Source organism: Rattus norvegicus, chromosome 2 (assembly GCF_036323735.1).
Source record: "Rattus norvegicus strain BN/NHsdMcwi chromosome 2, GRCr8, whole genome shotgun sequence".
NCBI lineage: Eukaryota > Metazoa > Chordata > Mammalia > Rodentia > Muridae > Rattus > Rattus norvegicus.
The window spans coordinates 192,842,596-192,866,037 of NC_086020.1; the positions used below are offsets into that span (position 1 = coordinate 192,842,596).

The following is a 23,442-nucleotide window of genomic DNA, read 5'->3' on the forward strand; positions in this document are numbered from 1 at the left end:
AGAACTGGTGTTTTTGCTTTCTTGGTTACTGCTATGTTCTGAGCACCTGGAAGATTATCTAATGCAAAGTCAGGCTTAATCCATTTTCACCGAATAATAAGTGGCTGTCTAGATCTTCCCGGTTCCTATTGTAACAGGCCGTGACGGTTGCCTAGTGCACAAACGTCAATTCATCCCTCTCTGACTGCTGTGCTTAACTATTTGATAATGCAGCCGATACTTCTCTGTACTTTTTCATGTTCCTTCTCTCTGAAGCCCTTCCCAGATCAGCTCTTGTACAGGAATTACGGGGGCTCTAGATGTACAGCATGGCCTGGGTTTTTGCAAGTCATATACAGCCAAAATACCTTCTCTCAGCACACTACTCATCTTTAAGACGTCTAATAAACAGAATCCTTTTACTTTAATATGATTAGTATTTTTGTAAATTCTTGCTGTGTCTTAAAAGTAGTCTCCTGCCAGGGTATCAGTGCTGTGTGTCTGGGGACAGGGGTTGGGGATCGGGGGAGGTGTCCTTTCTGTAAGTTATTTTAAACAAAAGTATTTTAATCATACTTTGTTGACCACAAATGGATGAGTATATTAAATTCAAGGCATTATAAACGAACTTGAGGGCCCCTTCTGGAGAGACAGGCCCACCCACTCACAGAGCCAGGACCCCCTCACTTTCATGTAGCCCCTTCCCACCCCTGCCCGCTAGCACCTGGATGAGAGTTTCTATCATTAATCCCCTCCAAAGCTGTCAAGTGGGCAAGGGGGTGGGGAAGCCCAAAGGAAGGGGCTGCTCTTGAGAAATACCACAGGCAGGAAGACCCCCTGAGAGTCAGTGTGAGCAAGTCCCAACAGAGGACTGGCGGGCGGGGGGGGGCGGTGAAATCATAATACAGAGGATGAAGATAATGGGGGAGGGGAGAGGCAACACTGAAACAGAGAAGGTGGCACTTTTGAAAAAAGGGACACCCTCTCAGAAGGGTCCCATGGGAGCAGGGGACTAAGGCAACACTGTACCTCTGAGGAAGAATGTTTGCTGCCATCTGCACCTCTGCATGGGCTCCCAAGGCTGAGGGAAGAGGAGTGTGGATAGCTGAGAGGGACAAAAGGGTGGGAGCTGGGTGAAGTCAAGAAGAGGTTCTCTCTCTCTCTCTCTCTCGCCACATCAGCTTCATGACTTGAGAATAACATTTTTTTTCACTTTGTGGGGAAAAAAGGAGGGATTTCAGAACATTAATAACAGAAGATATCTGTCCATCTTACCGAGATTGGCCAGGCCCTGCACACAACCTACTGGGATTTCTGAGCCTTGAGTGTCATCCTCCCCCTCCCCCTTCCCTTCTTCCCTTCCCCTGAAGGGAATGTTTCAGTGACTCTCATTTGAAGTGTTCACACCTCGCCTCCAGTGAATATTTGCCTTTGAAACTTTCTGTCATCTTCAGTGAGAGGTGCCTTTCACGAGCCTCCTTCCGGCTGAGGCGCCCACCTCTGCCAGAGAGGGAGCCTGGAGCTGAGCACTGGACCGACAGCCAACAGGCCTCACCTTGGGCCTAGCTCTGCCTTTAATTAATGTCATGGACCTTGTTGAATCCTTTAGCTCTTAGCATAGCCAGAAGCTGCCCCTGTTCTGGGATAAAGCACAAACCACATATGGGAAACATTGTCCAGAGTTCAGGGCCAGCCTCAGCCCATCCCCTGCCCACTGCAGACATGTTAAGTGTGTGGGATCTCAAACCACCATGTCATAATGCAGATAGGGACAAAATAAAAAGTTTGCTTAGAATCTACAGATGCTCAGGGCCTGCTAAGGGACACAGGTCATTGGAAAGTCGGAGACTCTGCCCAGCTCTGTGGGTGCTCCCGGCTGAATCCCTGGCTGGCATGAATATTGAGGGAATGGCCCAGGGACTTCGCAGCCAACTGTTTATACTCCAGCTGGAGCAGAGGCAATGCACCCTCAGAGAGAGTCCTGAGTAGTACCCATGGAGGGGTAAGAATGGCACAATTCACACAAATGGGGAGAGCCCAAGAGACAGTGTATGCTTACACTATAGAGTTGTGGGCAGTGATCTTTGTTCTTTGGAAAGAAACTTTGGGGAGCCTTGGCTGCTAGGGCTTTAAGAATATGGGAACCTAAAAGGCCAGAGAACAAGAAGCCCAGGCCAGAGAGGGAGCCTGAGCTGGAGATGTAGACTCCTCCTAAAGCAGTGACTTCCCACTTCCCTACACTGCGACCCTTTAACACAGTTCTTCATTGTAGTGACCCCCCAAGCCATAACATTATTTTATTGCTACTTTCTGACTGTAACTTTGCTACCTTTATGAATTGTAGTGTAAATGTCTATGTTTTCCCATGGTCTTAGACACCCTGTGAAAGGGATTGAGTCCGGATTCACAGGTTGAGAACCACTGTCATAAGGGCTGAGGCAACCCAGTGAATCAGGGCAGCTGAGGCCCAGAACCACCGCTCTAGGATAGTTCATTAATGTAAATAAGAAGGAAACTTAGCCTCTGCAACCTCTGAGGTCCTTATGTAGTTGGTAGCGGCCGGTAGGCTGACAAAGCCCTTCCTCTTCCTCAGCTCTGATGGGACTCCAGTCTCTGGTGCCCTGCTATAAGAAGCCTGAGAGTGCCAAGGCACCCAAGGTGGATCCAGCTCCTACCATTATCAGAAGTACCCATGCTGCCTGCTCATGCAAGACCAGAAAGGTTGGGTGGCGGCCTTAGCAACAGCACCCATGACCGCCTATGTTCTCAGAAATCAGAAAGCATTGTGTGCTAAACAGACTCCCTTAATGCATAAACACCAGTGTGAACTGAGCACTGATGGCTACTGGATCTTGCAGAGACCCGCTCACGTGGACAGTCAATGTTCTGTTGAGGAGAGGAAAAAAGCACTCTCAGACTGTGATCCTTGGCTCTTAAGATCCATGCAACTTGCCAAGTCCTTGCAATGCTTCTTTCTGACAGCAGGGGGAGCCAACACCTGTAAACGCCCGTGCACACTAAACCTTGCCGGTGAAACTACCAGAGAAGCAACCAGGAAATGATCTCTTGGAAAGAACTGAAATCCAAACAGGCTGGTGATAGAGCTCAGGCCCAGGTTTTGTGGATGTTGGCGCCCAGATTATCAACCCCCAAGTAAAGTAAATGTCACCTGAGGAAATCCAGGCTAGTCTTTAGGGTGACTGTATTTCTGTTTCTTACTCTACCACCATAGACAAGCACAATCTAGTTCCTCTTTCTTTCAGGGGTATCTGGTCTTACTCAGGTTAGAACCAAGCCAAACTCAGAAGAGTCAAAGCCCTCAGGAAGGAAGTGGAAGGGGATTGGCTGGCTTCTTCCAGCTCAGGCTTGCTGCTAATGCATCTCCTCATATTCAAATTCCAACCATCCAGCTTTCTCCCATTACCGCAGTAAGCCGAAGGGTTCTACCTGGAAGTGAAAAGCTCAGGCAGTCTCTCTGTGCTCCCATTTTCTCTTTTGTGAAAAAAATATAAATATAAATAAGTTCAGTGAAAAGGAGAAAGCTAGAATGGGAGAGGCATGCGTCCAAGAAACTGAAGAGAACAGAGGGTACTGCGAGAGGCACCTTCCAGCTCAGGTGTGCACCTCTGGCAGAGAGGGATCCTGGAGCTGAGCACTGGACCGACAGCCTACAGGCCTCACGGTGGGCTCAGCTCTGCCTTAATTAGCTTCATGTACCTGGCTGAATCCTTTAGCTCTTAGCATGTCCAGAAGCTGCCCCTGTTCTGGGACCAAGGGAAGGAGGCCGTGGAAACCCGGTGAGAGCACTGACTTTGAAGTTCATGCTTTAAATTCAACTCTTAACTTAGAAGCTGCATGACCTTGACTATGTTACTTAACCTCTCCTAGCCTGTTTTCTCTTAGTCAAACGAGAAGTGGGGGGTGGGGTGGGGGTGGGATGAGATGACATCATACCTAGATGTGGCTTTCAGTGGCTCCCTAGTGGTGGCAGTACTATAGCATATCCCCTTACCACGTTAAATAATAGATTGAGGCGCTCCAGTTGGATGATGCCTGCAAAAGCCAGGCATTATAATGCATTTCAAAAGTCATAAAATGATAATAAATTTGGATTTTATGCTCATTGAGCAATTTTCTGGTTACTTTCATATTTCTTTGCACATTTACCAGCACCAGGTAATATTCAGCAGGAGACACTTCACTACCATTTAAAAGATGAAGAAACTAGGAATTAAGGAGATTAAACAAATTAGCTGAGTCCAGCCACTCAGCTACTCAGGAAAAGAAACAGAAAAAAAAAATGACTCTTCATAACTCTAATTCCCACCTTCAAGGATATAATAATAGTATCATGAGATGAGACTTAATAGGAGACTCTAGTCAAGTCGTATAGGAGGGCACAACGGTCAGAAAGGGGAAAGCATGTTCACTAGAGCCATGAATACTTGTTTGATCAAGCCAGCGGCCTTCGCTGTCCACTATAGACAAAAGCTCCAAAGAGAACAGATGGCACTGAGATCTCTTCGTGAGAGAGGATGGCTGGCAACACAGGCTCATACCTCAGGTGAGCTATGAATCTTTTAAATACATTTGAGATGTTTTGTGCACGCTGAGTGCTATGTCTGACACGAGAATACAGTCACAGAGAAAACACATAGATCACATCTCTGTGGAGCTTATCAGTCAGCCAGGAAGACGAGCATTGATCACATCTGTCACCCAGAGGCACACGCACATCGTCCTCCAGCATCCATGAGGTCCAGGATCCCGCCAAGTCTACAGGCATGTAAGTCTCACATGTAAATGTTACGGTGTTTTCATAATCATACACATCCTCCCAGACACGTCAAAACATCTTATTATCCAGTATACTGTGGATGTTGTATCTATATTTATTATTCTTTCGGGGGGATAATGACACAAAAAGAAGATATGTTCTTTCAGGACACAAGCTGTTGGTCAAATGTTTGTGATCCACTGTGGCTGGAATACATGAGTATGAAATCAACACATGCAGGAGGCTGACTATGATTACAAACTGGCATGTGTTATGATAGAGATGTGTCAGGTGTGTTCCAGGAAAGCCTCAGACTCAGGAAACCTGGCCAATAGCTGGGAAGAATGCTGGGACCCACTCAAGGAGCACTGCAGGCACAAGGGAGCAAACACAACAACCCGGCAGAAAGCATGCAGTGCCCGAGGAAGGGGAAATGGGCAAGAAAGTCTCAGGAGATGTGGAGGAGGGCGGTGGGAAGATGGGGTGGAGAGACCACTAGTGACCAGACTAGTTTGGGCCTTGTAGGCTGTGGTTGTGGTCTGAGTTTCAGTCAAAATGCATATGCTGAAAGCTGAGTAGCAGTGTGTGGGTTGTGAGAGACAGTTGGGATTTGGCCTGTTGCTAAACTCTGCACCTGAAGGTCTAGGCCTATGAGTGATTTCTCCTGTTTACAAGCTTTTGCTGTATAAACCTTGTTCCTTGATTTAAAACCATTGGTTAAATAAAACTGGTTACAGCCAGTTACTGCAGGGATTAGAGATAGGAGGGTTTGGAGTGACCTGGTGGGAGGGCAGGGGCGGAGGGGTGGGGTTGAGGAGAGAACAGGAGGAGGAGGAAAAAGAAAATGGAGGGAGAGAGGAAGCTTCCATGAGGGGAGGTGGTCCGTGAGCACATGGCCAGGAGAATCAACAAGTATCTGGGGTACACTGATGGGCAGATAGCCAGGCTATCAGTTAGAAGAGTAGATCAGGGGTGAGCCCCAGTAATTGTCAAAGCCAATTAAAATGATCATGGTCTGCATCTCATTTATTTGTCAGCTAGTTGGGGATAAGCTTAGATTGTTTCTACTACAGGAGTCCTTGGGAAGTGAATGGTTCACAGATGAGGCTCCCTCATGAATGCCATCCATACCTTCATAAAGGACCTCAAAGGAGTCATCATTCCTTCCACTGTGTGAAGCCACAGCTAGAAAGTGCCACTATGAAACAAGAGCCTCACCTGATACTAATCTATTGGTTCTTAATCTTGGTCTTCCTCTGCAAGCCTCTAAAACAGTGCTTCTCAACCTTCCTAATGCTGTGACCCTTTAATGCAGTTCCTTACATTTTATTACCATAAAATTATTTCCTTGCTATTTTATAAGTGTAATTTTGCTACTGATGTGAATGGTAATGAAAACAGCTGATATGCAGGATACCTGATAGGTGACCCCTGTGAAAGGTCATTCAACCCCCTCAAGGGGGTCCCGCTCCACAGGTTGAGAACCGCTGCTCCAAAATACATGAAATGATTGTTGTTGTTTGCAAGTTGTCTGGATCGTGAAATTTGTTGGGCTTCCGTGCCATTAAAGAGCCTTAATGGGGATGAAGCCTAGAGAAGGACTGAGAAAAAGAGAATTGGAGGCAGCTTATTTGGGGCTCTTTAGGTATAAGTAACAGTAACAGAGCCTCGCTGTCCTCAATATAAAGCTAGCATATTGGAAGACGACAGCTCACATCCAAGGGAAGGGCTTGAGAAGGGCAGGAATGATCCACTCTCGACAGAATCAATGGCTCCATTGCTCTCCAATCCTCAATCACTCCTTCAAAATTCAAGTTCTCCAAGGGCCGACCTGAAGGCACAGAGCTTGACTTGCTAGCCCACTTCACTGTGGTCAGACAACACCTTTAGCCTGACTGGTTCTCAATAAAGCAGCTTCCAGGGGGGAAAGTCACAAAGATGCGAGGTGATAGTCCCAAAGACATTAGAGGAATTCTGGACAAAAGCTAATCCATCAGGAGTTTGTGGCATGGCTCTGAGGTAGAACACTTACTAGCTAGTATGCCTATCACTTTGACTTGCACCCTCAGCACCACAGTGAAAAAAGAAGAAATGGCCATCATTGTCTACTGCTGATTCTAAAGAAAAGGCTGTAGGGTCATCAGACTCAAACTAGAGGTTCCAAAGGTCTTACCAAGGAAACAACCTCTTTCTTGAAGCAAATGGCCAAGAGGACAAGCTATCTGGAAGTTTGGGAGAGACAAAGAAGCTTCCGGATGGCACCTTAAATGAGGTCATACACCCTAAAAGCTTTTCCCAGGTTTTTTTCTCTGACTTATCTGTAGCTTTCAGAGAGAGAGAAGGAAACCACCATGAAACACACAAGCCACCAGACATAGTAAGAAACAGCAGGAGAAACTAAATAGAAAGCCCACCATATCATTCAAACTATAGGTAGGCCTATTCATGCAAGGATGGAGGCTGGCCCAGGAGTGTTTTTAGTGAGTAGGAAGAAGGTGTCTCCTCTGGCTGTAGATGGGACTCTGCATGTGCAGGACGACATGCTGTGGAAAACCCAATTGTGAGGTCTACAAAAGAGCCCGGAGGAAGGAAGTACTCCCGATGCACCAGAACCGTGCCTCCTCAGATCTGTCCGTTGAGAGGAAATAGCAATTTCCTTCCTGAATTGGCAATTTTTGCCCAAAATGTGCTAATTCAACACATAACTTTCCCAAGAACATTTTAGTGCGGGTTGCAATATCTTAAGAAACCCATAGTGCTTCAAAGAAAGTAGACAAGCTCTGATGGAAAAACACAGAGGAGCCGGGCGTCAGAGGAGCCGGGCCTCAGAGGAGCCGGGCGTCAGAGGAGCCGGGCGTCAGAGGAGCCGGGCCTCAGAGGAGCCGGGCCTCAGAGGAGCCGGGCCTCAGAGGAGCTGGGCGTCAGGGTGAGACAGGGCATCGCCAGGCCCAGACCTCCAGGCTGGTGCGTCCATTCCCCAAAGCACAGCTCGGGTGTCTTAGTGCAGGTCTAAGACTCCAGCTTAACAGTTCCTAGGGGGAAATGCCCTTTTCATTTTCATGGAGACTGCCTTTGCTGAATTTAAATGAAAACGTTTTGGTGCAGTAAGAGTGTCGAACTCTAAAGATAGATGAGACTGTGACGTGTAATGTGTCAAATATTCAAAGCATTGGTGCCAGAATCAGGAGCTGTCTGTTTTTCAAGACGCCTACCATTTACAAACACGTCCCACCAAGAAAATGTGGGCTGGGAGATGGCTCCATGGGTAAGAACACACTGCGAACTCAAGTTCAAGTCTCCAGAACCCACATAAAAATCCAGGCATCCTCAAACAAGTCTGTAATTCCAGAGCCATTGGTTAGGATGAGAGGGACAGAAAGGCCACTCAGGTTTGCTGGCTGGCAGTGTAGGGACCCTGCCTCAAGTGAACAAAGTGGGATGTGATAGAGCAGGGAACCTGTCATCCTCCATTTGTCTCCATATGTGTACAGGCATGTGAGGGCATGGACCTGTACATGTATGTGTGTTTGCATAGACCTGCCCCACACATGTTTAAATGAAGAACTGAGTGTGTGTTAAGAACATGAAGGCTGCCCAGACCCTCTTAAAGTGAACCCTCTCACCGTGGGACAGTAACTCCCTCCCTGCTGACATAGATATGACACTTCTGTCATATCTGGGTGCCATCTCTGTGATTGTCTCCTGAATATCGATCGACTCAATTATCTTCTTTTCTTAATTTGCTTCATCAAAAGCAATATTATCATTACTGTTCAAATATTTCCCACATACGTTACCATAAGCAGCTAACTAATAAACTATAACTTGATCTCCATGTACGAATCTTGTTGTCTGCATTCATGTCTGCAGGGTGAGGTTCCAGGACCCTAAGTATAGAAATCTGCAGGTGTGGGTCTGAGAGGATGATTCAGTGGCTAAGAGGACCAGGGTTCGATTCCCAGCACCACCATGGCAGCTCAAAATCCCCTGAAACTCTAGGTCTAGGGGATCCAGCACCCTCTCCTAGTGTCTGAGAGCACCAGACATGCACATGGTACATTTCATACATGTAGGCAAAACACTCACTAACATAAAATAAAAAATCTTAAAAAGAAATAAATCTGCAGGTGTTTAATAAAATAGCATATATTTGCATATAACCATATAATCATTCTCAGATTACGTATGATACCTAATACATAGCATGATGCGTGTCAATGCTATGTAACTAGTTGTATCACTGTTTAGAGAATGACAAGAAAACATCTTTACTTATTAAATGCAGATGAACTTTTCTCCCCAACATTTTATATCCCCAGTTGGTTTACAGATCAGAAGTCTGAATATTCCCATCTGTGGCCAGTGAAGTAGGACTATGGTCCCCTCAGGCCTACCACATTCTATCCCTGAAGGTGGGTGGAGGCAGCCTTCCCCTTGAACCCATGGCTGCCACACAAGGCAGAAACAAAACAAGGAAGAAAACCCATGTAGAAGTAGCCGGTGCTTTCATACTGCAGTTGAGTTCCCACGTCCTTTTCAGCCTGTTACCTCTTACAGTATCCTCTGTGCCTTACACTAGCCCTTCCATAAGGCCTCCCCTCTTCATCCTTGGAGAAAACACTACTGGCCCAGGGTATGGGGACCACCCTGTAACCGGGGGACGGCTGTGACACCGCACACTTCAGTTCATTTTGTGTCAGGCATCCGTTTCTATGCCAGTCTTGTGCATCCTTTTCCTTAAGTTTCTGGGCTAACCTTGAGACTGGAATTTTCTTACAAGCAACATTTTATTTTTGAGCCTTAGTTTGCCACCTTGCAACTAGGATTTTGATGTCAGCCTCTCTGTTTTCTGAGACTGAGAAAACATGCAATTGTTATCTGTTTAAATTTCCCTTTTACTAAGTGCTTCTTAAGTCTTTTCACTCTCTTTAATATGGAGTTATGTAGGGTTGTGGGGTCCCGCGTCTGCTAGGCCACAGAGCACGGCTGCTGGGGAGACGAAACACAGGAGTTTTGACCTTGCTTACCCCCATGCTGTCTCAAGGTGGGTGTTGGGCCTGGGCCTAGGCAGTCCCATGCAGGGCTCCAGGGGTGGGGAAGTCTCAAGTGCAGAACAGCAAGAGCTGACTTGGAGGTCCCCGGGCCTGGGAGGAGGCCAGGGCTGTCTGGTTCTCAGGCTCTTGGGCATCCAAGGGTCTCTGGATGCCACAGAAGAGCTGAGAATGGAATGGGGGCCTTTGGATTAGATCTAGCCCAGGGCGGGGTGGGGGTTGGGGTGGGAGGGGGCGCTCAGGCTGGTCCTGTGGGAGAGTCCTTGGCTTGACAGCAGTGGCAGGCTTGAGCTTTGTGGTGATCATGGCTGAGAGCGCAGAGAGATCTTCTATGGGAGATTAGAAGGCAGCTCTATAGGTGAAGGCCTTCTCCATGGCTCCCTGCAGCAGATCCCAGTTAAAAGAGGACGTCCATGGTTATAAGACATTTATTGTCATGGCGAAAAGTGGATGAGTAAAACCGTACCCCATTTCTCAGGGTGGGCCTGAGATTAAATGCCTTTTGCAGGGAGGAGTGTCTGGGAAGGAAAGTTCATTGGCTAAACCTCCAGGCCTCTCAGTACCTCATTACAATGGAGGTCTGTCTTGAGCCTACATAGCCACAGGCTCTCTACATGTGGAGGGGCTTGGGGTGTCGCCCTTACATGCCTGATGACCACAAATCTATGGAGGGCTGCAGCTAGGGACAGGAGCCTAGTGCCTGGGGACAGAGGCCTGGTGTCCCAGAAACTGGAAAAACTCCTACGGTCTCTTCAGGGTCCCTGGGGTCTCTAATCTTAGCCAGGAACTAGGCTGCCTTTCACTGTCCCACAGAGTTACTTGCCTTTAATTTCTGTGTAGGACTCTTTAAAATATGCTGGAGATCATTTTCACTCAGTATTCAGTGTATCAAGATCTCTCGACCTCCTGCAAATATCCACACGTACACATGCCCAAGTCCCTGTGGGAAATAGCACATTTGTCCATAATGTACACACGTCCTCCCATGCACTCGAAAACATCAGTAGATGCTATGCAGCGGCCATCACCCCTCCACAAAACATCTGGATCTGTCCAGTACAGACACAGCTTTTTTAAAAGTGCATTTGATGTACAATAGTTATATTATCTCCACAGGTACAGACATGCACACAGAGGGTCAACTTCCTGGGTTGTTTTTTGGCTGTGTGGGGACTGGGCAGGGATCTCATTTTCTATAGTTGAGTAATTATAAACACCCCCTTCCCTTCTGTAATTATCTGATTTAGTCGGTTAGGCTCTTATGTGCGTGCGTAAACAGCTCAGCATCTTTGCATAGCTCTTTAAAGCATGTGGACAATTTGTGACACGCTTATGTAACCTATTTTCCTAATAGGAATTTAGAATCACTTCTCAGACTTTTGGCCAAGATAAACTAGGGAGTTATAGAGACATTTTCCTGGATGGCACTCAGGTTGGTTATTGTCACCCAAAGCTCCACCCAGTCAGTTCTGAAAACAGAAGTTCTTCTCGCTCATGAGCTCAATGTTTGCAGATTTAGCTCGCCTATGCCTGGCCTGGGGAGGGCTGTGTTTGGTTAGGGGAGGATCACCAGGGAGCTGTGCTCCTATGGGCTGCAGGCCTCCCAGCTTTCAGGCCAGAGCTTCTGTAATTGGGTCTCCTGCTTCTCTGGCACTGGATTAGAAGTAGGTCTCCATCTTGAGCTCTCCTGGCTCAACAAGTCAACTGGGACTTCAATCTTTCATAGCCTTGTGAGCCAATTCTCTGGAGTAGATCTCCTGCACAAATACACAGTGGCTAACACACAGGTTTTCTCTAGGATGTAGAAAGACTTAGATACTGATCATTTCTGTCTTGGTCTTGGGAGCTCATTGAAACATATAGATGAGAAGGGAATCATGCTAAAATTATGCTATATTTTTAGTCCATGTTGTTTTTAGATTTATTCAATTTGAGAAAGAATGTGTGGAGGTCAGAGGACACCTCGAGGGAGTCATTTCTCTCTTCCCACCATGTGGGCCCTAAGGGACTAAAGTCACTTTTGGCAGCAAGTGCCTATATTCACAGAGTCACCTTGCTGCCTCATATTCTGTAATTGCTAAAGAAGCCCTTTCTAATTCACATGATTCCTGTGGGAGTCACCTATGAGGCAGAATAAACATTTAGATTTAGTACTCAGACCTGAGCCAGTTCTGTTTCTCTTGTGATCTGACCCCTGCAAAAGTGAAACTAAAACAGACCAATTGTTTCAAAAACCCTCTGTCTAAGACACAGAATCAGTCTGTTTCCCAGAATACTCTCTTCTCCAGAGTCTTTGCCCTGTCTTTTGAGCTACCTGTCCCCCCAAGCATACAAACAAGCCTTTCTCTCAGCAGCAAATACCAGAAGCTAAAATAAAACCCAAAGGAAGCTATTGCTGCCCGAGTGCCACTGGAAAAAGATTGCAAGAGGAGAGCCCTGCAACTGGTGACCATGGTGACAGTGTGTAATCAGCAAACCCAAGCCTTGCTTTCCTTCCTTCTCTGGGCATCCATAAAATGGTTGGTTTAGAAACCCTGAGCCCACAGACTGTTTTCCAGCAGCTACATAGCAACCAGATCCATACACAGCAAACCCAACAGTCAAAAATCACTCATGCTGTATTTATCAAAACCAGAGTTATGACAGCAGGCACATCAGGCTCTCTTTCTAACAGGAGGGCACATCTGAGCTACCTTCTCCATTAAATCCAAAATGCTGTGTGAAATACATCAGCATTTCACACACACACACACATACACACACAAACACACACACAAACACATACACACACACATACACACACAGAGACACACACACACAGACACATACACAGACACGCACACACAGACACACACACTCACACTCACACACTCACACACACAGACACACACACAGACACACACACAGACATACACACAGACAGACACAACACACAGACACACAGACAGACAGACACACACACAGACACACACACAGAGACACACACAGACAGACACAACACACAGACACACACACTCACACTCACACACTCACACACACAGACACACACAGACAGACACACACACAGACACACACACAGACACACACACAGACACACACACAGACAGACACAACACACAGACACACAGACACACACATACATACTCACACACACACACACAGACACACACTCACACACACACACTGCTGAGCTATCATAAAAAGTAGAGAAGGTCAAAACAAAGTGAAAACAAGAACCTTGGGAAGTCAGCAGGTGGCAAAGCCACCTCTCTGCCCAGAGTTTCTGTTAACAGTTTCCATGGCTTGGGGTTTGTGACGTTAAGCCTGAAACCCTAGACTAAAATATTCTGTTAGGATGCCCCACCCAAACCTGCCCCATCCCCGGAGCTACGCTCTCAGGATTTGAAATAAACTCACTGTGCAAAAAAGGGCAAGGAAACACCTGTGTTTTGATTTGGTGTGGGTGTGAAGGAATCTTCCCAGAGAATACAACCACAGGCTAGTGACTCTGCTGTCCGAATTAGCAAAGGGCCACCGCCTTGAGACGATCTGCAGAAGGCCAAGGACATCCCCTTGGGGGAACAAAACTCCAGCTGAGAACTAGAACTGTCTCACAACTTACAAGGAAAATGAGCAATACTACCTTGCTTTTTAGTTAGTGTTTTAAAGCACACAGTGGGGCCAGTACAGATGGTGCCAAGCTTGACAATCTGAGTTCTAATCCCAAGGACCCATGTGGTGGAGAAGAGAAGCTACTCTCACAAGCTGTCCTCTGGCCACCACATGTGTATGGTGACGTGCCCACACAGATACAAACTCACACTAAACAGACAGACGAATGTAACAGAAATTTAAAATAAATAATAAATCACACAATACACAGGGCACAAGGCACCAAAACTACAGACAGAAAACTCGACAAGTGACAAAAGCAGATGACCAGGGTTCAGGGGTTACAGATAGGAAACCCCACCGTCCACTTGTGCCTGTTTCCTTCAGCTTCTGATGAGCTAGCAGAGTCTTGTCTCAACTCCTGTCTTGTACTCCAAGACATTTTCTTCTTTTTCCCGGGGACTGGAGGTACATCTTTACCTTACTCATGAAGAAGGAGCTAAGTAGGCTCTCTCTCTCCCCCCACCACTCTCCCAGCTAACCTTCTTGACCATGTAATCACTGTGACTTCCTGCCATCTGCTGGGCCTTCACCAACCCTTCTAAAAAGGCCCTAAGCCAGGCAGTAGTGCCTGAGGAACCAGGTCACTTGAACTGCTACTTACTGGCTGTTGCTGAGCCATTATGCACTGTAAGCTCCCTCCTTCCAGAAATTCTCCTGCCTCTGCCTCTGGGGCATGGCTTTCTGTAAATAAATTATCCTTAATATATATGTAACATTAAATTAATCGATAGCTGTATATCTTTACCTTGTGTTAGTCCCCAATAATTATACAGATAAATCAATCTTTATTTAAAAACTGTACCTCAATAGCTGAGCAGTTAAATGATCGACCTCAGCCTCCTATGCTAATCTGGCTACCTCTCAGCCCCATCCCATGACACTTGCATATTATTATTATTGATCTGGCTCTTTGGGCTTCGGGTGTGTTTCCATGATCTCTCGTCAGACTCCTTCCTTATGGCTCCAAATCCTCCATCTTCCTTGGTGATTTGAATCTCCCTCTCTTCCTCTCTCCTTCTTCTGGTTGGTGGACATCCCACCCTAGTCTCTATTCTTCCCAGCCATTGGGTGGTCAGCATTTATTGACAAGGTAGAGAATAAATAGTAAGAACTGTTCACACGAACTTGAGACAGGAGATTCTCGGTATAAGGATTACAAAGCCAAGTCTGAATTGAAATAAAATCTGAGGGTGGAGAAATCAGCATCGAATAACAAGGGTAAAATTTACACAGTGGACAAAATCATTATTCCTCCAGCTTTCTTCTGAGTCTCCTCTGACCTTTTGTCATCTCTCCCCATGCTTCTTTAAGTGTTTGCTGTGGCTTGTATGGATGCTTCCTGTCTTGGTTTCTTTTCCTTCATCCAACTACAACACATGAGGAACACGGCTGAAAGGAGAAGGGGTTGGTTTTGACTCACAATTCAGGAGTGCAGTTCAGCATGACTCCGAACGAATGAGCCTGAGGTAGCTCAGGTCACATCCACAATCAGAAAGCCAAGAGTGATGACTGTCACTCCGCAGTTCACTGTCTTCAACGTGTACATTCCAGGACCCTCCCTGCACAGGGAATGTTCCTGGCCAAGGTTAAGATGGGTCTTCCTCCATCAATTACCTAGTCAAGACAATCCCACAAAGACATGTGCAGAGCCTAGATAAGCCCTCGCAGCAGTTGCCTCTTAGGTGAATCCAGGTCCTATCAAGTTGACAAGTAACAGTGACCACCTCATCCCCTCCCTCAAGATTCACTCGGAAAAACTTTTTTCTCATGCTCAGTCCTACTGGGAGGTGGAACTTACTGAGGGGTCTTCAGATCTTCCTGGAAAGGGATAATGAGACCCTTATCTCTTCCCTTCCCATTTTCTCCTTGAGTGAAGTGGATAATCTTGCTCCATCACAGGCTTTCACTAAGATGTGCTTTACCACTGGTCCAAAGCAATGGGACCCATTGGTCAAGAAAGCATCAACACTGTTAGACAAAACAAACCATTCTACTAGTAGCTTACCTCAGGCACCTGGTATAGTGGTAAATCTTACTAGAAGTGTCTCTTCCACCCACTCAGGATACTGTTCTAAACTCCATTTCCAGCTGTATTTCTTCCTACACAATTGACACCGTGCCTCTGAAGACCTGTCTGCTTCAAGGATTTATCACTTGCCCCTCCTGAACCTGATTGTGGTATGTTTCCCATGGAAGTAAAAGTCTCTAGACCACCAACTTGCAAAGCACTGTAGATGTTGAGAGAAAAATAACTGCAATATTAATAATAAACATTCCTGTACATTTAAAAGGGTGATAACCCGATGCTTTCAATGAGATTGAAGAAAGACGGCCAAATGGATTAATCATTAAAAATACCTTCTGTTGATCAAGGTGGCATACACCTTTTATCCTAACACTTAGGAGAGAGAAGCAGGCACCTGTGAGTTTAAGACCAGCTTGACCTACAGAGCAAGTTCCACCTTGTCAGTCAGGGCCACAGAGGGAGACTTTGTTAGAAGAAGAAGAAGAAGAAGAAGAAGAAGAAGAAGAAGAAGAAGAAGAAGAAGAAGAAGAAGAAGAAGAAGAAGAAGAAGAAGAAGAAGAAGAAAAAGAAGAAGAAGAAGAAGAAGAGGAGGAGGAGGAGGAGGAGGAGGAGGAGGGGGGGGGAGGGGGAGGGGGAGGGGGAGGAGGAGGAGGAGGGGGAGGAGGAGGAGGAGGGGGAGGAGGAGGAGGAGGAGGAGGGGGAGGAACAAAATATAATAATATATAAACAATATAAGAATAAATGTTTTTAAAAAATAGATAAATCTGTAAGTGAGGCATTTAATTCAGGAGTTTAAAGAAGCCCAGAGTGATGCAGAAGATCACAAGTTCATGACCAACCTGGGTCATGTAATAAGACCTTGTCCAGCAAACAAACAAACAAACAAACAAAAACATTACCAAAATATTAAGAGGATTTATGCTAAACTCCGTGTTGTGTGACTAGCAATATATAGCTTATATTCACAAATGCATAAACTAATAAAAGAAACACTAACCCTACCATTCCCATCAAAGGAAGAATTTTCATAATTCTATTTGACAAATGGGATTAAACACAACTAAAAAGATTCTGCATGGCAAAGAAAGTGGTCACCAGAATGAACAAGGAGCCTTTAGAGTAGGAAAAATATTTATCTCTGTACACCAGAAGGCTTATAGCTAGAATACTCAAAAGAACTCAAAAAATTAAACAAAAGAAACCCTAAATGATTTCATTAGTGAGTGAGCCAATGAACTGATTAGACTGTTTAAAAAGCAAGAACTAGAAATGGCTGATAAACACTTAGAATACTACAATAAATAATGGAAAAAGTGTTTAACATCCTTAGCCAACAGGGAAATAGAAATTAAAGCGTCTTTAAGATTCCATCTCAACCCTAATCAGAGTGGCTATCACCAAGGAAACACATGACAACAAATGCTGGTGAGGATGTGGGGGAAGGGAGCGTTTTTGCACCGCTCTTATGAACCAGTTAGATCAACCTACTACAGAGATACTCGCATGTTCATGTTTAATGCTGCACTATTTCCAACAGCCAAGAAATGGGAGCAGCCCAGATGTCTACCAACATATGAATGTATAAAAAAATGGGCTTCATGTGCACATAAATCATATGAAATTTTGCAGCCATAGGAAAAAGATGAAATCATGACATTTGCAGAAAAGTAGATGTATCTGGAAAACATTGTGCTAAACGAAATAAGCCAGATTCAAAAAGATAAATGCCATGTTTTCCCTCATATGTAGAGCCTAGATTTAAGAGTAAATGTACGCATATACAAGTGCATACGTGTGTGTGTGTGTGTGTGTGTGTGTGTGTGTGTGTGTATTCATATGTGAATGTAAGTCATCAAACTAGCAAAGGGCTCATAAGAGGAGAACAAAGAATGTAGGGGACATGAGAAGTAGGTGATGCAATATATTAATAAGAAAGCAGAGAGTAAGACTTAAAGGAAAAAGAAAGGAAGCCATTTGGAAGGGGGAGGGGCAGAGATAGGACAACGGAGGAGGGAAAGAGTAAGAACAAATTATATCAACACAAAATGTGTGAAGACGCCATGTTGAACCCTGCTATTAAATCAACAAAAATAAACTTGTGTCAAAAGAAACTGTCAGTAGCATCTTATCTTGATGTTTAGTGATCTTTCATTTAAAACTATTTGCTATTTTAGTCAATGGTGCTCTAAAAATAATTTTGAGGATATCTCAGTCCCTAAGAAGCTAATTAACACTCTGAGTCTTACAGATCTCAAGAGGAAGAAGTAATTCATTCTGACCACTATGTTGTCATTTTTGTCCAGACAAGTATAAAAAGAAAGTCGAGAGAAAAAAATCTTTGAAGCATAAAAACGCTTTCTTTTAGATTTACCTGAAAATATGTGTTTAAGAAGGAAAGGAAAGCTGTACAATCCCACCTGTTCGAGAAGAGCTTTGTCATGTGCTTTCAAAAAGACGACAGTGGGTGGCGGGTCACACTGGCAAGCCGTTTCTACTGCAGGTATTAAAGTGAGCATTGTAACAATTCTCTTTAAGACATTTAATATTTGAGACACACCAAAAATGACATCTGTTAAAAAAAATACCCAAACTTACAAGAAATAACTTTACATATCCATTTGAATGTGTGAGGATAAATGCCATACAATAGCAATTATGCCGTGCAATATCAATTATCAATATCAATAAATGGCGTACAATAGCAATTATGTGAGAGCAAGATTGCCTTCTGGTGTGGCGCCACACTACCTACAACCAAGTACAGGAACTCCCTTCTGTGCCTGTGATGACACTTCTTACCTCAACAGGGTTGGCTATTTCCCAAACGCTATCAAATGGCAGACCTAAAATTTACACATTTTGGGGGATTTATTTTAACAGGGAATAAAAAAAACCATAAGCAAACATTTGGACTTTAATGTCTCCTATGCTACAGAGATGAGAGTGAAGCACTTGTAATGCAAAATGAATAAGGGGTTTACAAGCAGGACAGCTAACCACATAGTAGCAGCACACACCTTCAACCCCAGCACTCAGGAGGCAAAGGCAGGCAGATCTCTGTGAGTTCAAGGCCAGCCTGGTCTACAGAGTGAGTTACTAGGCAGCCAGGGCTACACGGAGAAACCCTGTCTTGAAAAAACAACAACAAGAAAAGCAATCAGACAGCTAAGTAAGAAGTACGGATAAGTATGGAAAACGGGATGTTTACTGGGGAATCTACGTGATGATAATATGGCATTTGCTGCCTGATATTTCGACTTTGTTGTATATCTGAAAATACTCATAATAAAATGTTGCAGGGGATTGGCTAGAGGAAATATTTTCCATAATCATTTTTGCACACATAGCATTATAGCATAATAGCACTGGCAATTAGTTTAAAGGCTAATGTCTTGGTTGTGACATTTAATGTATCCTTCACTTGAATATAATAATAGATCTTAAAATGTGTCATTAGCTAGGATGCTCTAGGCTACAATGACACATGATACACACATATATTAAAAGCTAAAGTATAACTGGAGAAGTGGCTAGTGGTTTAGAGTGCTTCCTGCACTTCCACTGGACGTGGACTCTGTTCCTACTGTCATGTCAGATGACTTCCAACCATCTATAACTCCAGCTTTCAGGGATCTGACAGTCTCTCCAGCCTCTGAGGCAACCTGTGCATGCGCACGCGTGCACAAACACACACACACACACACACACACACATGCACACATGCACGCACACACACACAGACAGACAGATGGACAGAGGGACAGAGAAGGAGTTGTCTAAAAACTAGTCAAACGTGGTTTTGGAATTGTAGTAATGCCATCTATAGTCTATAGAGCTTTTCAACATTCTGCTTGTTGTCCCCAGTGTTGGGTCTGTCCCCAGGCTGGTGTCAACAAGGATACAACTCAAGTAAAAGATCCAACAACAGTGAGAAGAGAGACCAGGATTTCCAGGAGCTACCACTCCCTCCCACTAGCTTCAACACCTGTCTTTTGTTTTCTGAACTACAAGGGGGAAAGGATTGCCTTTTCTTTCTTTCTTCCTTTCTTTCTCTCTTTCTAAAGCTTTCTTTCTTTCTTTCTTTTTATAGGTTCTTTTTTATTGCATATATTTCTTTATTTACATTTCAGATGTTATGCCCTTTCCCAGTTTTCTGTCATACGCCCCCATACACTCCCTCTCCCCCATAAGGGTGCCTCCCAATCCACCCCCTTTATCACTTCCCTCCCGACATTCCCCTGCACTAGGGGTCCAACCTTGGCAGGACCAAAGGCTTCCCCTTCCACTGGTGCCCAACAAGGCCATGCTCTGCTACATATGCATTTGGAGCCATGGGTCATTCCATGTATAGTCTGTGGTAGTGGTTTAGTCCCTGGGAGCTCTGGTTCATTGGCATTGTTGTTCATATGGGGCTGCAAGCCCCTTCAGCTCTTTCAGTCCTTTCTCTAATTCCTCCAATGGGGGGTCCTGTTCTCAGTTCAGTGGTTTGCCTCTGTATTTGAAACGCTCTGGTGGTGTCTCTCAGGGGAGATCTATATCCAGTTCCTGTCAGCATGCACTGCTTAGTTTCATCCATCTTATCTAGTTTTGGTGGCTGTTTATATATAGGCCACATGTGGGGCAGGCTATGAATGGCCATTCCTTCAGTCTCTGCTCTAAACTTTCCCTTCATATCCCCTCCTGTGAATATTTTTGTTCCCCCTTTAAGAAGGAGTGGAAGCATCTGCATTTTTGGTCATCCTTCTTCTTGAGTTTCATGTGGTCTGTGGATTGCATCTTGGGTAATTCAAGCTTTTGGGCTAATATTCACTTATCAGTGAGTGCATACTCATGTGTGTTTTTCTGTGATTCACCTCATTCAGGATGATATTTTCTAATTCAATCCATTTGCCTATGAATTTCATAAAGTCATTGTTTTTGATAGCTGAGTAGTATTCCATTGTGTAGATGTACCGCATTTTCTGAATCCATTCCTCTGTTGAAGGGCATCTGGGTTCTTTCCAGCTTCTGGCTATTATAAATAAGGCTGCTATGAACATAGTGGAGCATGTGTCTTTTTATATGTTGGAACATCTTTTGGGTATATGCCCAGGAGTGGTATAGCTGGATCCGCAGGCAGTTCAATGTCCAATTTTCTGAGGAACCTCCAGACTGATTTCCAGAATGGTTGTACCAGTTTGCAATCCCACCAACAATGGAGGAGTGTTCCTCTTTCTCCACATCCTCGCCAGCATCTGCTGTTGCCTGATTTTTTTTTATCTTATCTTTTCTGACTGGTATGAAATGGAATCTCAGGGTTGTTTTGATTTGCATTTCCCTGATGACTAAGGATGTTGAACATTTCTTTAGGTGCTTCTCAGCCATTCGATATTCCTCAGCTGAGAATGTTTTATTTAGCTCTGTGCCCCATATTTAATAGGGTTATTTGGCTCTCTGGAGTCTAACTTCTTGAGTTCTTTGTATATATTGGATATTAGCCCTATATCAGATGCAGGATTGGAAAGATCTTTTCCCAATCTGTTGGTTGCCTTTTTGTCCTAATGACAGTGTCCTTTGCCTTACAGAAGCTTTGTAGTTTTATGAGGTCCCATTTGTTGATTCTTGATCTTAGAGCATAAGCCATTGGTGTTTTGTTCAGGAAATTTTCCCGAGAGCCCATGTGTTCAAGACTCTTGCCCACTTTTTCTTCTATTAGTTTGAGTGTATCTGGTTTGATGTGGAGGTCCTTGATCCACTTGGACTTAAGCTTTGAACAGGGTGATAAGCATGGATCGATCTGCATTCTTCTACATGCTGACCTCCAGTTGAACCAGCACCATATGTTGAAAATGCTGTCAGGAAAGGATTGCCTTAAGGTGGGAAGTAGTGACTCACCCTTATCTTAAGCTAGTCCCACTAAGCAGCCTAAGATCTAACTTTGTGAAGAGGAGCTTTTATGATTAATTTCAATCAAAACTTTGATGAGATCTAGAATCAACTGGGAGACAAGGCTCTAGTCATGCAAGTGAGGGAGTAACTTGGTTAGGTTAATTGGGGTGAGACCTGCCCACTGTGGGTGGCACATTCCCTAGGGTGAGATCCTGCGCTGAACCCAAGCATTCATAGCTCTCTGGTTCTTGGCAGTGAATACAGTGTGGCCAGCTTGCCTCAAGTTCCTGCTGAGGTGATGGGCTGTATACTTGTACCGTAAGCTGGTTCCTCCTCTGCTAATTTATCACAGAAACAGAAAAAGTTACTAAGATATGGGTTGAGTATGTACTGCAGATCTAAAAGTGTCACATTAGGCATGCAATGAAACATTTCTAGTAAATGCATAAGGTTTACAGGGTGGAAGAACAATGGATTTATGATATATCATAATAGAAGTTCTGTTCCCAGAGACTACGGAATATATAATCTGTAAATATTACAGACATAAAATTCAACAATATAACACAACAGTATAATATCACTGTTCCCTCAGTTGATTTACTAAAGCCTGCTGGATAGTAGAGACCACTCATTTAGTTCCTCTTTCAAAGCAAAACAGAGGTGATGGAGAGCAGCAAGTGTAACTGAAACCAGGGCTTCGCCTCTGCATACCTAATGACTTCCCTCTTTGTCTCACCTCACTGCTACTACCAGAAGCAGCACTTTCATTTTCCTTCTCATTTTCATAAGTAAAATTCACTAGCTTTTCAAAGACAGAGAGATGCCTGATGGTAACATGGTAAATATTGAATGAATGGTGGTTGATAATGCCACCTTTTATATCATGCTTCATGTCCCTCACTGACCTGGTCGCTTTACATATATTAACTCCTTAATCTCCATGACTATTTTGAAGCAGGTACTACAATCGCCATACTGAGATGGGAAAAAGAGGCCCCAGGATAGTGGGGTAGTGTGGCACATTAGTCAGGTACCTGCCCTCTGAGATTTGTTCTGATGCCCCTGACTCCCCTTGCCTTGGCCATCTCCCTGACTCCTACTCCCAGGCTATGCTGCACCTCCTCTCCTCTCCCTTCACCTTCCTCCCCTGACCCCCTCACCAACCCCCTGCTCTCTCTACTGGCACCTATGGTACAAACCAGGATGAGGTCCACTCTTCTTGAAAAGCCTTCCTTAGTCAAGGCAGAGGCCAGGCTCCTGCCCAGCACCTAGAACACCCAGCTCACCTCAACCCAATATTTCCTTAGGGATCTGTGCCCTCCAGTAAAAATGTGATAGCTAGCCTCGTTCTCGCTGTGCCTAGGGCTTGCTACTATGCCTGGCCTATAATTGGCACTTAGAGTGTTGCTAAATTAATGCACAAGCTCCCTGATTTTACACTTTCCTTTCTCCCCCGTGCCGTCTGACACTACATATTGTAGACACTTAGTCAACTGAAGTGGGTGCCCGACTCTTCACCAGTCGCCTAGCTTAATAAAAACAAAACAAAACAGAACTCGCCCCCTTTCCCCGATCTACATAGTCTAGTTCCTGAGAATTTGGACTTCTTTCAAGGCCCCCAGTTTGTCAAATCTAGCAGGATATGAGTGAGAGATTTGACTCCCTTTCCCTGACCTGGTGGGCTGGACTGGGCAGGATGGGAAGCGGTGTCAGGGCTCAGGGCCACCGCCTGGCGCGCCTACTCCCAGTTCTTGCCTATTAAGGTAACAATCCTCTAGGAACGCAACGGCAGGAGGGAGGGTCCCCAGCAGCGGCCTCCGCCCGCCAGCGGCCTGGGCGCTTGCAGGACTCTGCTTAACTGCAGCCCTGGACCCTCTGCCTGGCGCCTCACCACCGAGTCTCTACCGGCTTCACCGGTCCTACTTATCTCTACTATCTGAAGTCACCTTCCTAGGTTTCCATAGACACCCAGGATAACTTCAACCATCATCGAGGGCCTCAAGGGAGTGTGGGCACCCAACACTGATTAAATGGACCCCGCGTCTCGGGTGGGAGCACAAATG

At 45.1% G+C, this 23,442-nt stretch overlaps 1 long non-coding RNA gene across 3 annotated transcripts in view; it reads right to left on the minus strand.

The window, feature by feature from the left end:
• The window catches only part of LOC134485941 (uncharacterized), a 105,703-nt gene that overhangs the window by 67,067 nt on the left and 15,194 nt on the right, over window positions 1–23,442 (minus strand). The gene's annotated exons all lie outside the window — the stretch shown is intronic.